At 35.7% G+C, this 14,474-nt stretch overlaps 1 protein-coding gene and 1 long non-coding RNA gene across 2 annotated transcripts in view; both read right to left on the bottom strand.

Moving 5' to 3' along the window:
• The window catches only part of DACH1 (dachshund family transcription factor 1), a 366,376-nt gene that overhangs the window by 290,621 nt on the left and 61,281 nt on the right, over positions 1-14,474 (bottom strand). The gene's annotated exons all lie outside the window — the stretch shown is intronic.
• Positions 6,273-14,474, bottom strand: part of LOC148055868 (uncharacterized) — a 47,168-nt gene continuing 38,966 nt past the window's right edge. Inside the window, exons 2-3 of the long non-coding RNA XR_015704650.1 lie at positions 6,817-6,904; positions 6,273-6,316 (exon numbers count right to left, since the gene is read on the bottom strand). This is a non-coding gene — a long non-coding RNA (uncharacterized LOC148055868). The remainder of the gene's footprint in view (positions 6,317-6,816; positions 6,905-14,474) is intronic.

Below are 14,474 nucleotides of genomic sequence, written 5' to 3'. Positions count from 1 at the left end.
TGCACCATCCCTTAGTGTCACGTGGGTTATAAAGCCACAGAAGAGAAAGGTTTCCAGATCTACATTGCTCAAATACATGCTCAGCGTTCTACCAGACGTTAATTTTAAAGCTATGTTTAAGTGCTGAGGTGCTCATGAAAGCTTTTGCCCACAGTAAGGCACCCGAGGACTTACCTACATTTAACAAAAGAATAAAGAAACACAGAAGCTGTAAAATGTCTCAGCACACTATGAGAGTTCTTCTTATTGGTATATAGGTAGTTTCCTATGCAGCAATCTCCATTCCAGCGCTGCAAACCTGTGGTTGACCATCCTTTTGATTATAATATTGCTATTCCAGTTAATAATTTCTTATCTATAATACTATAATAAATAAAAACTAGAAGTACATCTCAGTGGAATAGCAGAAGAACAACTGAATTAAAACGCAAACAAAGTTAATACGTCTTTCTAGGATAGGACTGCTCAGAGCACCTTTCCAGATGGAAGCGGGGAAAAAAATTACAGGTATAGTTCAGATTTTTACATCTTGTTCAGGGAATGCACTCTGAACCAAGAAAAGGATGGAAATCACCTGCATAACAGAAGTGGAAGAGACTTCTACTCTGATCAGGTGTAATTTCCATCTGACGAATAAAGAAGCATCAAAGCTACAGTGTTTGTTAATGTAACAGAAGAATTATAATTATACCATTCAGATTATTTTTATCTTCTTAAAAAAAAAAATATTTAATGCAAATGCATGTGATCCACCTGAGAAACAGGATTCCTTTTATGCAGTACTCTTCTTCACATCTACTTAAGGCACATTTCTGGGACCTTACAAACCTTAACAATGCTTAAAAAGGACATTGATAAGAACAAGAAACTGATTTTCTTTATTTTTCTATTTTAAAATGAGTTAACCAGGAGAGAGAAAGAATATCACGCTGTTTGATGTCTTCCAAAAGCATAGATGTAAAAGAACCTCTTTTTTTATTTCAATATCAATAAGAAATACTTCATACAACAGAAAGATATCTTCTTTCAGTCAGACCAAAGCTAAGACTATTAAAAATACTTTGGGAAGACAAAAGGATCTACATAATAAGCTATTTGTATGAGTATCTTAGAACTGATTAAAAGCCTCAGTGAAAATGTTCAGAATCTTCAAAATCTAACAGTTTTACATGTTCACTGCGGTAAGGGATAAATGCCTTGTATATTGGGTATGAATGCAAGCATGATGTGATGGGGGCAGAGGAAGGCTGAAGAACTAGATGAACTACATATTCTTTGAGATCAGAGAACTGAGAAAGACCTAAGTATATCATTCTTCTACTAAGTGTATATTTAGCAATGGTTGGGATTACTAAAAAAAGAAGAATTTTTTTTCCTAATGTAATGGGAAGTTATTTGATTGGTCTTTCTGTACATTCTAAAAACACATAGCAGACCATGAAGAATACACTGTTTCAGATCTTTTCCAATATATTTTCAGTAAACAGAGCAGACAGTTGTCTTAAGCATCCTCTGAATACTACATGAAAAACTGCGAGTCATCAAGATGTTTATCAAGTGTTAATATTTGCACTGAGACCTTTATAACAACAGATATCTATGTGAAGAAAAACATGTTTATCCACCCTCTGAGTAGGTTTGCAAGTGAAGAAAAGTGCAATTATTTTGCCCCTTCCGGAACTACTTCTGAAGCTGGATTCTTCTAGGCATCTCTGTAGTGAGATGCCTTTAAAATGCCCCTCTACAGCAAAACAGACTCCTGCCAAATCACATCAAAACAGACTCCTGCCAAATCACAGGAGAAATTTACTTTCTCCCAGAAAAACTTAATTTTTCCTTAAGACAGATAGATCTTGTAATGTGCCCAACAAATTTGAGCTCTGTGAGACTAATCACAGAAGTGAACTCCAGAGCTTGGCCCTTCTTCCCCCTCCCCAACTCAGAATCCTTTCAACAGCCTCAGGCTCATACCCAAGAGCTGTTTATCAAAAGCGTCCTGGGTGATCTCTACTGTCAAGATGTACAGTAAGTGAGATAATTCTTTAAGATAAATTGTGTTTAAGAATTAAACATCTTGGAAAAACAAACAGACAAACAAAAGCCCATCAGTGAAATATATAAAGTGAAGTGTGTCATCTGTACAACATCAGAAAATTCATTAGCAGGCAGGGATATTTTGGGCTACCCAAAGTCCAAATTTGCTATCCAAAATTTGAATAAATTTTTGCTCAAAGGTCTTGATGATTTGTTGTTAAGTGCAGAATAACTGTGATTAAAAATGTAAGTACTTATTTTAATCATTCCAGAATTTAAGTTCTGTAGACTCTAATCCTAAAGGAAGGAGGACATGGACATGCGAGGCAAAAGCTACTTCCATATAAAAAGGTTTTACAGCTGAACACTAATGCAAAAAAATAATCTCCTACCTATGACATCATTGTTTCACCATGAGCAACCACGGATCACTGAAGAACATGCCAAAATTTCAGGGGAAAAAAAAAAGATGAGGCTTTTTTCTCCTACCTTAGGAAGGGTTTTTTTGCCTTCCAAAATATGGAATTTTTAAGTGGGACATGAATTCGCAGATCAAAGTGCAAAAATTACCAAGCTGTCATAGACACAGGCATGCATAAGACTACTAAAAATATACAAGCTTGCTTGAATATTAGCATGCTTCCATCCAGCAGCATGTTCACACAAGTTAAAATGACATAGCCCTTAATTCTTCACATTATTTGCAGCTATTTTAGAGAGCCCTGTCCAGTGCAGAGTGCACCAAAGCACAGCACAGTGTGTTAGGAAACATTCAGTGCAAATGAGTCCTAACTGCAATTTAAAATCTTGCAAAGCTTCTCCTTACTTTATAGAAAGCTCTGTCACAACCATGCTTGAATATTAAATATTTATTTGCAACATGCGAAATCTCAAACGTTTTCCCAGTGTAAATGAAACAGAATTTAAAAACGAATCGTGGACTTTTGCTTTGTTTTAACTCCAGTTAAAGGTTATAAAACATGCATTAGAATGGGCTGGCACAGATTAAGAGAACACAAAGCATTTATAATTTTCTGTTTACCACTTTTCCCAAGAAGTCTAATTTATTTGCCCTAGGGAATTATACTTTCCATAATATTTAACATCCTAAACATGATATGATTTCTATAAAGTAGGTCATACAAAACTTGTAGAGGAGTCTCAGAGGGTGGGGAGGAAGGTTAAGCAAGTCTATTGTTTGTTCTGTTTACCACACATGGTAAACTGACAATACTTAAACACTTTTTTTTTTTTTTACTTTTTTTTTTTTTTAATCTGAGTCTTTTCTTCTTGGACCAAGGAATTTTCTCCGTCACAGAGTAATAGAGCTTGAAAACTCCAGCATCAGCAGGGAAGGCAGGCACTCCTTAGCCAGCCACTGTGTGAGAGAGAAAATGCAATTAAGGCTCCCACCAGGGACAGAGAACTAAACAAAACCTGCGTCTTCACACAAGAGCCTTTTTCTTCAATGTGAAGTACAAGGCCTCAAATCTTGTTGGTGAGATGCTAGCATTTAGGACAACACACTTTCAGATTTTCTCACAGCGGATCAAAGTAAATAATGCAAGGGCAGCAAACAAAAGGGAAAACTCCAGCGCGCTTACATTAAAAAGAGATTACAGGGGGCTTACAAGTGATTGAAGGAATAGATGACATTTTCAGAAACATAAAACTAAGATCTTTAAGTACAGCTAGCACAGCGATGTGAGTCTAGCTCGCTGACGTTTTAGCAGGAGAGACATGCAAGCAAGTTATGTGTTCAAATACACAATGTGAAAAAATATGATAATTGCTATCTCACGTATTTAATGTGAATGCAACTATTCCTGATTTTGCTGAAGTCAGGGGAAGTTTAACTACTGATTTAATGAAAAAGCAGCATTCTGGCCTACTTTTAGTCCACACCTTTAATTTTTCTTCACCCCTGTACTCCTTTAAATAAATGCATGTTGACGGCATGGGTAATTAGGACGATTTCAAGACGTGCATGAAACAACCATACAATTTTCAGTGCATCCGCTCCCTGTGCAGGCTGGCACAATCCTCTGCTAATTCCATTTTCCATTTCCTTTGAGGACACCAGTCACAGTAGTAGCCCTTCTTTACATATGGTCGTTAACAATTCTTCTGTATCTCAAAATTAAGACATATTACCCATCCTCAAGCCTTTGAGGCTTTCCTAGTCTTGATACAGAACTCAGGAAAGCGATGACAAGTATGTAGCATTGCTTGACAGTTTTTAAGCAGCTCTTTGTGACCAACGCCACCTAAGTCTTATTCATGTTGCTGGGACGCATATATATTAAACAATGATTGAATATGACCCAGAAAACTTGCATGTTGAGAAAAGAAAGGAAAATGAAGCTTCAGTGAAAGTACTGAAGTGAATCAAATGCACTTCAAGTAACATAAAAAGGGCTTTGGAAAAAGAAAAGGTTTTGTTCTGGTGAGAAATCTTGAAGATGCTTGTTGGCCATAACACACACAGCAATTCTTTGCTCAGTTCTGACTCCATTAAAAATGTGAAGCTATGGATAAATGCTCTCAGTGAGAGTTGTGTGCCTGATGTAATATTCATTATATCTATTATCAGAAACTTTTATTTTACCCCATTAAGTTATCTGCCTGCATTCACTTTCAACTCAATGGATAGGCACCCCCAGATGATGATTTATCTCTACCCAGCCAGCCAGCTTCCACTAGATGCTCAGGGCAGAATCCATGAGAATCCAAGGCATTTGGTCCAAGTTAGTCATCTAAGCTCCCTCTGCAGTCAACAAATAGAGAGAAGGAGAGGGAGGAGACAGAGACCAGCACCCCCAGAGAGCAATTCATCACAACTGTCTTACAACACCCTCTCCCAGTGTCTCCCTCCGTTAAAGACAGAGTCAATGACCTCAGAGAACCCAGATGACTAGCTGAGACTAGATGACTAATTTCTAGATGACTGAAGTTAGTGAGACTATCAGACTATTCTGGGTGACAACGAGCAGAGTAACTCTCACAAGAACTGTATTGTCAAGGGCTCTCTCCATATCTGCTGCCTATTTTGCAGAAACTGGAAGATAACATTGTTTTGGACATTAAAATCAGATTCCATCTAGACATCTCCCAACATCACTGGAAAGCATCCCATTAAATCAACTGATTCTTTCTTCTTCCCAGTTTCATCCTCAAAATGTCCCATTTTTTTAAGCTAGAGTCCTGATACAGCAGAATATTCCAAACTGCAATCTTTTTTGTTTCCTGCCAGCATCCCTCTTTTCTACTATTTGTAACAATTTGACTTTTTATCAAGTAGAGGGTACATTGTGTTTGCTTTCTCTTTACACGAGCACGCAATTGAAACAAACCAGTTATGACCTGGTGGCAAATCAGAATTTGCCATAAATTTGCCATAAATCAAGATTATGACATGGCAAATCAGCAATCATTATGAAAGAAAACTGAATTAAATAAAAACCAAATTAAAGCCTGTCATATTCATACATACCAACTGCGTATCTTCTGCAACTTTCTCCAAGAAAAACAGCAGCAACATGTCCTGAATGAAAAAGTTGTCCAATAACCGTTACAGAGAAAACGTATGCTTATTCTTAGCATACGACTATGTCCCCTCCATCTCCTCTGATGAGCTGTTGCTGCTACTAAGCACTATTTCAAAAAACACTCAAATATTGATTTTAAACATTTCACTTCAGTTAGGTAAAAACCTACTAAGTAAAGTTAATTTTCAAGGAATTAGACTGATGCTGGAAAACGCAAGTAAATCGCACTAATTTCCATTTAACAGCACTAATGAAACAAGATAAATATTGCATAGGACTTATTATAACTTTGTTTTGAAAATCAAACAGTTCAGAAAATAATCAGTAGGCATTCAATCAAGGAGTATTTTATCATGTGTAAATACAGTGAATTAAATTCAATCCCTAACACTTTATACATTCATTGACTTTTATGTCCTATGTATATTTTTATTCTGTTTCTAATTTAGAAAGAAACTGAAAAACAAACTACGAAAACTAGCAAATATAAAAAGCCTATTACTCAACCACAGAGGATACTGTCAGGCTTCATTATTTAGATGAGCATGAGCATTATAAGTTATTCTATTGTGTGTTCTGTTTAAAATTAGAAATACATAAATTAAAATTCTCATTGAGATTAATTTCAGGAACTAAAATAGAATTTAAATGTAGACTTACAGTGATGTCTGGAACTGCTGCATGTGATGATACTTGATACATACATTTGTATCACAAAGCAATTGAGATTTAGGCTATGTTGTAAATTAGAGGAATAAAAAATATTAATAATGATAAGATTTGAATTAATTTTCAGTAGCTAGAAGAATGCATTGTAATACAGCAAAGTTTTTTGTTCGTTATAAAAACAGACATTAGAATATATTATTAAATGACACTTTAACCCATTATTTGAGTTGTCCTTGACATACACTCATGCATGTATATGTGAGTGATTGCTTATGCAATAAGCCTGGGAAAAATGTAAATTGTATTTCCTCATAGCAAATTGCAACTGAATTAGACTACTGGGCAGACATAAACAATGCAATCAAATTCCCTGGCTTTTTATTGAGCTTCTATTTGACTTAGTATACATTTGAAAACAAAAAAATTGTGTTTCTCAGGGTCTGTGACATTGCAGGCCATGAGAGATTCAATGTCAGTGCCGGCATACAAATTTATTAGTCTATAAAATTTGACATTCTCTTATTTATTCACAGAAAGGACAAATAAGATATTTTTTCATACTTACCAGAAATATCTGGGAGTGTTTATATGCTGCTCCATCTGGAGGATGCAAATAGTGGAGGCTGCTTTACAATTCAGCAGGCAAAGGCCTGCTGAAGGATAACAAATGACTTCATGGTGAAACAGCTATTGAAATTCTTTCAGTACGTGATATTAAAAACAACTGAACAAACAGAGATAAGGGACAAATAGGATTTGAAACAGACCTTCTTTTTTTTTTTAAACCAGCGTAAAAGAAAAACAAACGGAGCTCCTAGTTGAGGCTATACCTTTTAGTCATTTCTAAAGGTAGTTTTATTTCATACTTAAGACCTCTCTTAGAATGATAGGTGCTGACCAAGTTTAGTGTCCCAGATATGAAAATGGTAACAGGACACTCTAGCTAGAATCCTGAAGATGGGATAGGAAGGACAACTTCATCATTCTACAGAAAATTCTTAAGGCATTTTTTCCAAAGGGAAAAAAAATTGACGTGCTCCCTGTGTGTATGAGATATTCAACAGAAAAAAACGTAGTAAACCTTTATAAGCAATGAAAATTTAACTTAACTTTAAAAGCCAAAGTTGTCTCAGTAGGAAGTTTGGTTGAATGACCGATACAGAAAAACAATTGATGAAACATGAAGATCAAGCACGATCATGTACTTCAGAGGCAGAAAAGAAGGAAACAAGGAAGAATACATTTTTAGAAATTATGCTGTGATCTCATTATTTGGAATTTCAGTTTTTCATACCATCATATTGTTATGCCCATTATACTATATACTGGCAAAAAAAAAAAAAACAAAACCAAAACCCCCCAGAAACACGCAATCGTAAATTATTTGTATCAGAAAAGACTTCTAGATGTCTTCTGGTCCAACCCCTACTGACAGCAGCGTCAGCTTACATTGGGCCAACTTAGAACAAACAGTAGCTGACACAGATAGGCAGATGCATAACAGTAGAAAATTCATCACAGCTTTTGGGCTATCGGTCTACCAAATGTAGATAGTCTATGAAATATAACCACACTGAGCCCAGTAAACTCCCAGAGCCTCCAAGAAACATCAGTAACTCAGGGCGCAGTCAGTTGTGTACCACCACACAAGGGAGAAATTCCTTCCAGAACCCTAATCATTGTAATTTTATACCCTGAAGCATGGAATCGGATTGTCTGCATTTTAACACGCATGACTGTAAATGTTACTGTAGTCACACAATTACTCAGACGTTTTAAAAATTCTTCCATAGTATTTGACTTAGCGACCTCCTGCATTAGGGAACGTTTGGCTTGAGGGAAGAGAATGGACCAAATCACAGCCCTTACCCCTGCAAGGAATTGCCACCTCAGTGATGCTACATACACCCCCACAGAAAATCTTCACAGTCTGATTCTACATAACTATATTTTGTTTACGTATTTCCACACTTCTCAAGTACTACAACCTCTCTTTTCTCTTTCAGGACAAAAGGGAAAAACTGACAAACCAATCACGAGACAAACGTTCATTCATCAGTTTGTCTGCTTCACACAAACAAGTGCAAGTGCATTGGTTACAGTTAGAATTTCTACTGTTCCTTATCAAAGTTTTATTAAAAGCCTGCTCTACCTGGCATATGTTCACAAAGTCATCACTGATTGGGTTAGCGTTTCTCAAGCATATATATACACGATAGTGCAAGATAACTATTTTTACCTCAACTTTGCACCAAAATAGGAGCATGTTCAAGATTAGACTCCAATCTCACTGTGATGCAAGAATTCACACTGACAAAGGAACAGTGGTTCCCGATACAAAACTTGGATCATTTTGTCACCTTCATACCAATGCAGTTGCATTCACACTGCACAACAGAACAGAAGCTTTGCAAAACTATCCTGAAGTAACAAAACTGCCTGGGCTAGACAAGCCTTGGTTATCACTATACTTCTCCTCCAGATACAGAAACAAACCCTAACAGTACAAACAATACAACTGCATTCCACTCAGCAGGTTGCACAGCTCTTCTTGCTTTAATACATTTCAAGCAGGACAACAGATATACGGAAAAGTCTGGAGTTCTGCCAGAACTGTGTTGCAATTGAAGACCCAATTTTTAGTGTTTCTTTTCCTTAAAACTTCATTCCCTATAAAAAAGGGAGAGGGACAAACATCATAACTTGTAAAAGATGCTATAAACAACTTCTGGCTCAGTATAAACAAATGAAATATCAGAACTTAAGATCTTCAGCAAAACGCAAAGAACAAGTCCATTAGCTTACTCTCCTGGGTTCAAAATGAAATATAAAAAGGAAAAAAAAAAATAGACTTACACTATCTCTATTTTCTTAACTTGATAGGATGTAAAATACTGTTCAGATTGGTTAATGTCAGATTTAAATCCACTTCTGTAAAGTAGCATTTGGCATTTCAATCAGAAATCCATCAGATGTTCCAGTTTAACAATCTTAAGGTTGCTACAGTTCCCTCAAGAAAAGATATTTCATGTTCCCCAGAGCGCAGGTATTCTAAGAAGTGTCTTGCTTAGTAAGGGGACATTCACAAAATGTTATAATTTCAACCTAATTACAAAGAAATCTTATTAATTAGATAATAATCTAAAAGGATATTAGATTTTTTAGATGGAGGGCAAAACAGCAGTACAATAAGGCCCCATCTTTTCCTGCCATTTTAAGTAACTGCTCTTTCAAACATCAGTTTACTTCTTAAATCATTGAGAGTTTAACAACTGGAATTAATCACAGTGAAATAAGAAAGTTATCTGTTGAAACAACTCCCAATGGCAAAGCAATTCTCCCTAATTAATTTATGTGTTTGTACATATGTATATAATATTTATAGACATATAACTTTATGCATGCATGTATATCTGCATGCATAAAATTCATTCATGAAAATGTCATTTTGCAACTTCTGTGGGAAGCGTCTGTAATTTTTAAAAGTACTCTTTCTTTTCAGAATAAAACAAAGATTTAACATACCACAGACTTTTTTTTCCAGCCAAGCGATACACTTTTATCAAAACTACTTACCGAGCCCTATTTTACTTTACTTAACCCAGGGCCTCTTCATTTATTCTAAATGTTTCTGTTCTAACTCTCTAAAGTATAAGAGAAAAAGCATTGAACCCTTTCTTTTTGCCATCTGCTTCCAGTAACTCTAAACAATGGTCAGAATACACTATTCTACACATTCAAGCTTCCGTCCATAGAAATAATGTGTTTTAATGTTATTATATAAGAATAGCATCTACCTGTGAACTGGTTGGGACCCTCCTTGTTGTACTGCCCCAGTGCAACAGGGTGGTACGTTTATGATTCCTATTGCTAGAACTTTGTAGATTCTAACTGTATTTCCCAAATAGAGCAACTAATTAAAAAGTTCAAAAGCTAACTTATCTCATTTGGGGAACTTACATATTCCCTTTGAAAAAACAGATTGCAAACTTATCTTTCCATTTATTTACCTTCTGCAAGTTAGCATAAAGTTTCTCTTCTCTTTTCGACTTAAGAAAGTTGTCTGAACTTCCTCAGCGCTTAAAGGGTCAAAATTTATCATTTCAGTTCATCTAATAAGTAATGTTTTTGCCGAACAAAACCAATTCCCAATAAATTCTCACTGTATTTGTGTGCTCTGATTTGATTTAGGGGCCTGTGGGGAGACACCATTTGGTAGCACAGAAACACAGAGGGGTAGGTGGTGCTGAGGAGAAGTAGAGCTCATGTGCCAGAAGTGTTATTGTGTCAGGTTGATTTATTGAGTGAGCTTCACTTCACCGAATGTTCCAAGATATTTATTTCCCTAAAGGCTCTGCAAAGATATGAACAGACCTGCATCCACAGATGTCATCATTGCTCATTTTACCGAGTCATGAAATTTTCTCAACTGCAATTTGTCCATCTAAAATTGCTGCAACAGAACAATGTCAATAGTAGCTTCCTACTCATACTACCTCCCTCTACTACACACTCTTGCTACATCCACCTCCTAACTTCAGAGAATTTAAAGACACAGAGCTTCCTCCACCTACATGTTAAACAGTTCCTCAAGCACTTCCTTTTCTTAATCCACCAGGTAATGGAAATAAAAAAAAAAAATGCAAATAAAGGGAGCAATCGGATGCCAAAAGTAAGAAACTAGTAGTGCATATGACTGAACAGATGAAATGAAAGAATACCAACAAGTGACAAGAAAAATGTCCTACTTGAACAAGTTAGAGCTAGAATCCCATTACCTGGAATTACGAATAGTCAACTCCTGTCATTTTCCTTGGATTTTTTCTTTTGCACTTTGTTTTTGACAGCAGCTGCTGCAAGAAGTGAGCAACCATCGTTCTCACTCTATTCATAATAGTAAAAAAGAAACAGATTACTTTTGGTCCTGACTTGATTTTACAGCTGTGTGGAGAGGAAGAAATAGACACGCAAATGTACTTATGCTCCCATCTGTTCAAAAGACTTTAACTTTCCTTGAAATAATAAAGAACTTAAGGTGTTTCAAAAGCTGGAAGTAATCTAAAAAGCAAACATCAGGGCCAGTGAAAACAAAATTGTTTGTTAATCAATTATAATAATTAAGATTTATAAAAATGAAGATTTTCTTAAATATATGCAAAAAAATTAATTTGTCTTTAACACACGAGTTTTAACTGGTAAGTGTTCCTTTCAAGTTTCAGAAAGACAATGTCCTTTTACACAAAGATAAAGTTTCAGGTGTTAGTTGGATTTAAATAATACAATATATAAACAGGATATTACAAATAACATAAGCTCTTTTACGAACTTTATCCAAAATGCTTTTGCTGTGCTACAGAAGAAGATCTATTTAAATACACATGTGAAGTGAGCGCTTGTGGCCTATGTCAGAATACACTGGTTTATTTAAATATGTTAATATTTCTCATTATGCCATTAACAATAACCTTCATCCATTTGTGAAAAACATTTTGCCAAGCATGCACATAAAAAATTAGCAAGTGAAGCAAAATCACCTTAATTTGCTTTGGACCAGCAAATAACCAACTAATTTGCAGAAATCCCTGCCAAGCACTCATATTAAATGCTTCATGCTTATTTTATGACCTCTGCTGCTCCTCTCCTTCCCAGGCCCTGAATCATATGATCATTAACATATTGCAAGGTCTGAAACTTTATTTTTTACATTCTTTAATTAATGCCTGTTTATAGAAGGCCATAGGACTTCAGATCCAGTTAATGAAACTTCGCTCCCCCAGGCCCCTGGAGCCCAATAGAGAGCTTTCTCCTCTGTTGTTTTAGTAGCTTTTTTCCAACTGTTTGTTTATACACACTTAATTGATCTCTTTAGTCCCAGAAGCATTCCAGAGACACAACCTGTTCTGAGGCAAGTTGAAGTTTTTTTCCCCTTCTTTATAAAAGCCCTGATTGCCCAAGGTTATCAGTTTTAATTTGAAAGTTGAAGATTCAGCTTTATTTACACTGTCTAAAAGACAAAATTGATATGGGCCCTGAAGTGTTCATTTTTACATTCATACGCAGCAGAGTGGATTGCAAACACATACTGTATATAATTATTTTGATGTAGAACTAAGTAATTACTAAACACTGCTATGTCTTGTTTTATTGCATTTAAGAAACTCAGTCTTCATAACAAGTTGAAAATAAGAACAAATCAGCCTGCCAATGCATGAAATTTTCATGGCTCTTCAATTTACATTTTACATATTCCCTATGACAAGAATTTCTATTATACTATTCTCTTTTTTCTGCTATAATTAAATTAAAAAAGTAATTGGCTGGTGCTGCACACTGCTGCAATGTCTTAATCACATAGACAAACAGTTTTACAATAGCTTACACCATTTGCCACATGGGGCAATGACATTATTGTACCAGGCTATAAACCAGGAGACAGATATCACATACCAGCTATCAACTACTGTGTTGAATCTCCTGGTGCCTGCTTGTGAAAACAGAAGAGAGAGGTACATTTAGTATGTTGATTGGCAACTCTACGTCTGAAATCTTAATTAACTACAAGTGACCAAGACTAACAATGTGATAAAAGCAAATGTTTGTGGTTAAAATGAATGACATTAGAAATATCCACTTTGATTTCAAGATGTAAAAATCCTCGGGCTGAGGAAATAACACAATATGCCACCACTTAAAAAAAAGAAACTAAAAATACTTTCAAGGTTGTTTTTTTTTAAGTGAAAAACCCCACAACTAGCAGCCATCAAGTAACTTTAATTCAGTATAATCAATCTTTTTCAATAGAGGGATAAGAAAAAAATGCCAGCATATAAGACACAGTTACTCTTAATTATAATTTTCTAATCACCCAAACTGATTTAGACAATACTTCCTTTGCATTCCTGTTTAGAAAAAAAGTACCATAAGAAAATAGAAGACTTCCAAAACTACCCTTATATCAGGAATATTTTTAATAGAACCAGGCTTCTAACAATCACTACAGTATTCATCTTGAAAAGAAAAGAAATGCATTTAAGAATATCAAGTCATTTGACTAGAAACTTGTGAGGCAATTTAGACAGAATTTTAATGTAAATTCAAAAGCTGTTAAACTGAGGACTTCTCTAAAACAGAAACTAGTCCTGTAAGTTCCTATGCTTTATTATTTTACTTTTACCAGTTTCTTGAATACACATATGTTAAAGACTCATCCCAGTTATAAAGTCAACTGGGATCACGAACTGGACATCTCGCTGCCTAAAGACCTCAGTCAAACTGGCATACTAGGACAGCACCTAGCACACGCTAAACAGCTTAAATTCATTGCAAGATTCACCATGATTGCCTTTTTGTTCTTTTCCTAAAGCCACATTTTGTGGAACGTTTCAGAGATCTGGGAATTTGTCTAGACAATGAAATGGAAAGGTTCAGTTCCTTCACCTGAGAAAGTTCAAACCCACACCAACTCACCTCTCAGGAATACACAGCAGACAACTGGCCAGGTGATCAGTATTATAAATGGCTCTTATTCAAACTGAGCCATCCATGTCACAGAAAATTACTTAACATTTTATGACCACAAATAATCTGTGACTTAGAAATTAGGGCACTCACTAAGTAGCCTACAGCCCTACTCCTAAGTTATTTTTAAGGGTAAAACAAACACCTTCACCTACTGCATATGGAAATTATGTTCTGGGTGTTGCTCCAGAAGTTAAGCACATTTTTGTTAATAAGACCCTTACTGAAGTTAAATCTCGGTGTGTTTGTGGATGTGATACATGCACATCAACACAGTTACGTTTCTTTAGCTGGATTTTCTTCCACTTTGAGGGAGAAAAAGGATTTTGTACTGTTTCTCGGTGAACTAAGTTGTTAGAAGAAACCTTACTGCAGATATTAATTCTAAAACCCAACTACTAAACTGCTAACACCAGATCTCAGCTACTTGATGCATAGAGACAGGAGACCAAATCAGAGCAGCAAGTGGATTCTAATTGTGTGGAATCGGAAAGGCCTAACAGTGTGTCTCAAAAACTTGGTAATATTGGTCCTTAGCATATAGTAGACCCCAACACCAATACTAACAGTTCCATGGTTCTCAAGCTGATAAATGAAATCCATCTCATTTTAAGAACAATTAAGCCACCATAGGGGGGTATTTAGTCTTCCTACTTAAAAACCCAGAGAATCTAATGCAGTTAACCTAAGAGAAGAAATGTGATG

The sequence above is a fragment of the Nipponia nippon genome, unplaced genomic scaffold (genome assembly GCF_047370975.1).
Source record: "Nipponia nippon isolate SJK-2023a ecotype South Korea unplaced genomic scaffold, ASM4737097v1 scaffold_2, whole genome shotgun sequence".
NCBI classification, from domain to species: domain Eukaryota; kingdom Metazoa; phylum Chordata; class Aves; order Pelecaniformes; family Threskiornithidae; genus Nipponia; species Nipponia nippon.
The sequence above is the reverse complement of the archived record's forward strand: the minus strand, read 5'-3'. Positions and strand labels throughout refer to the sequence as shown.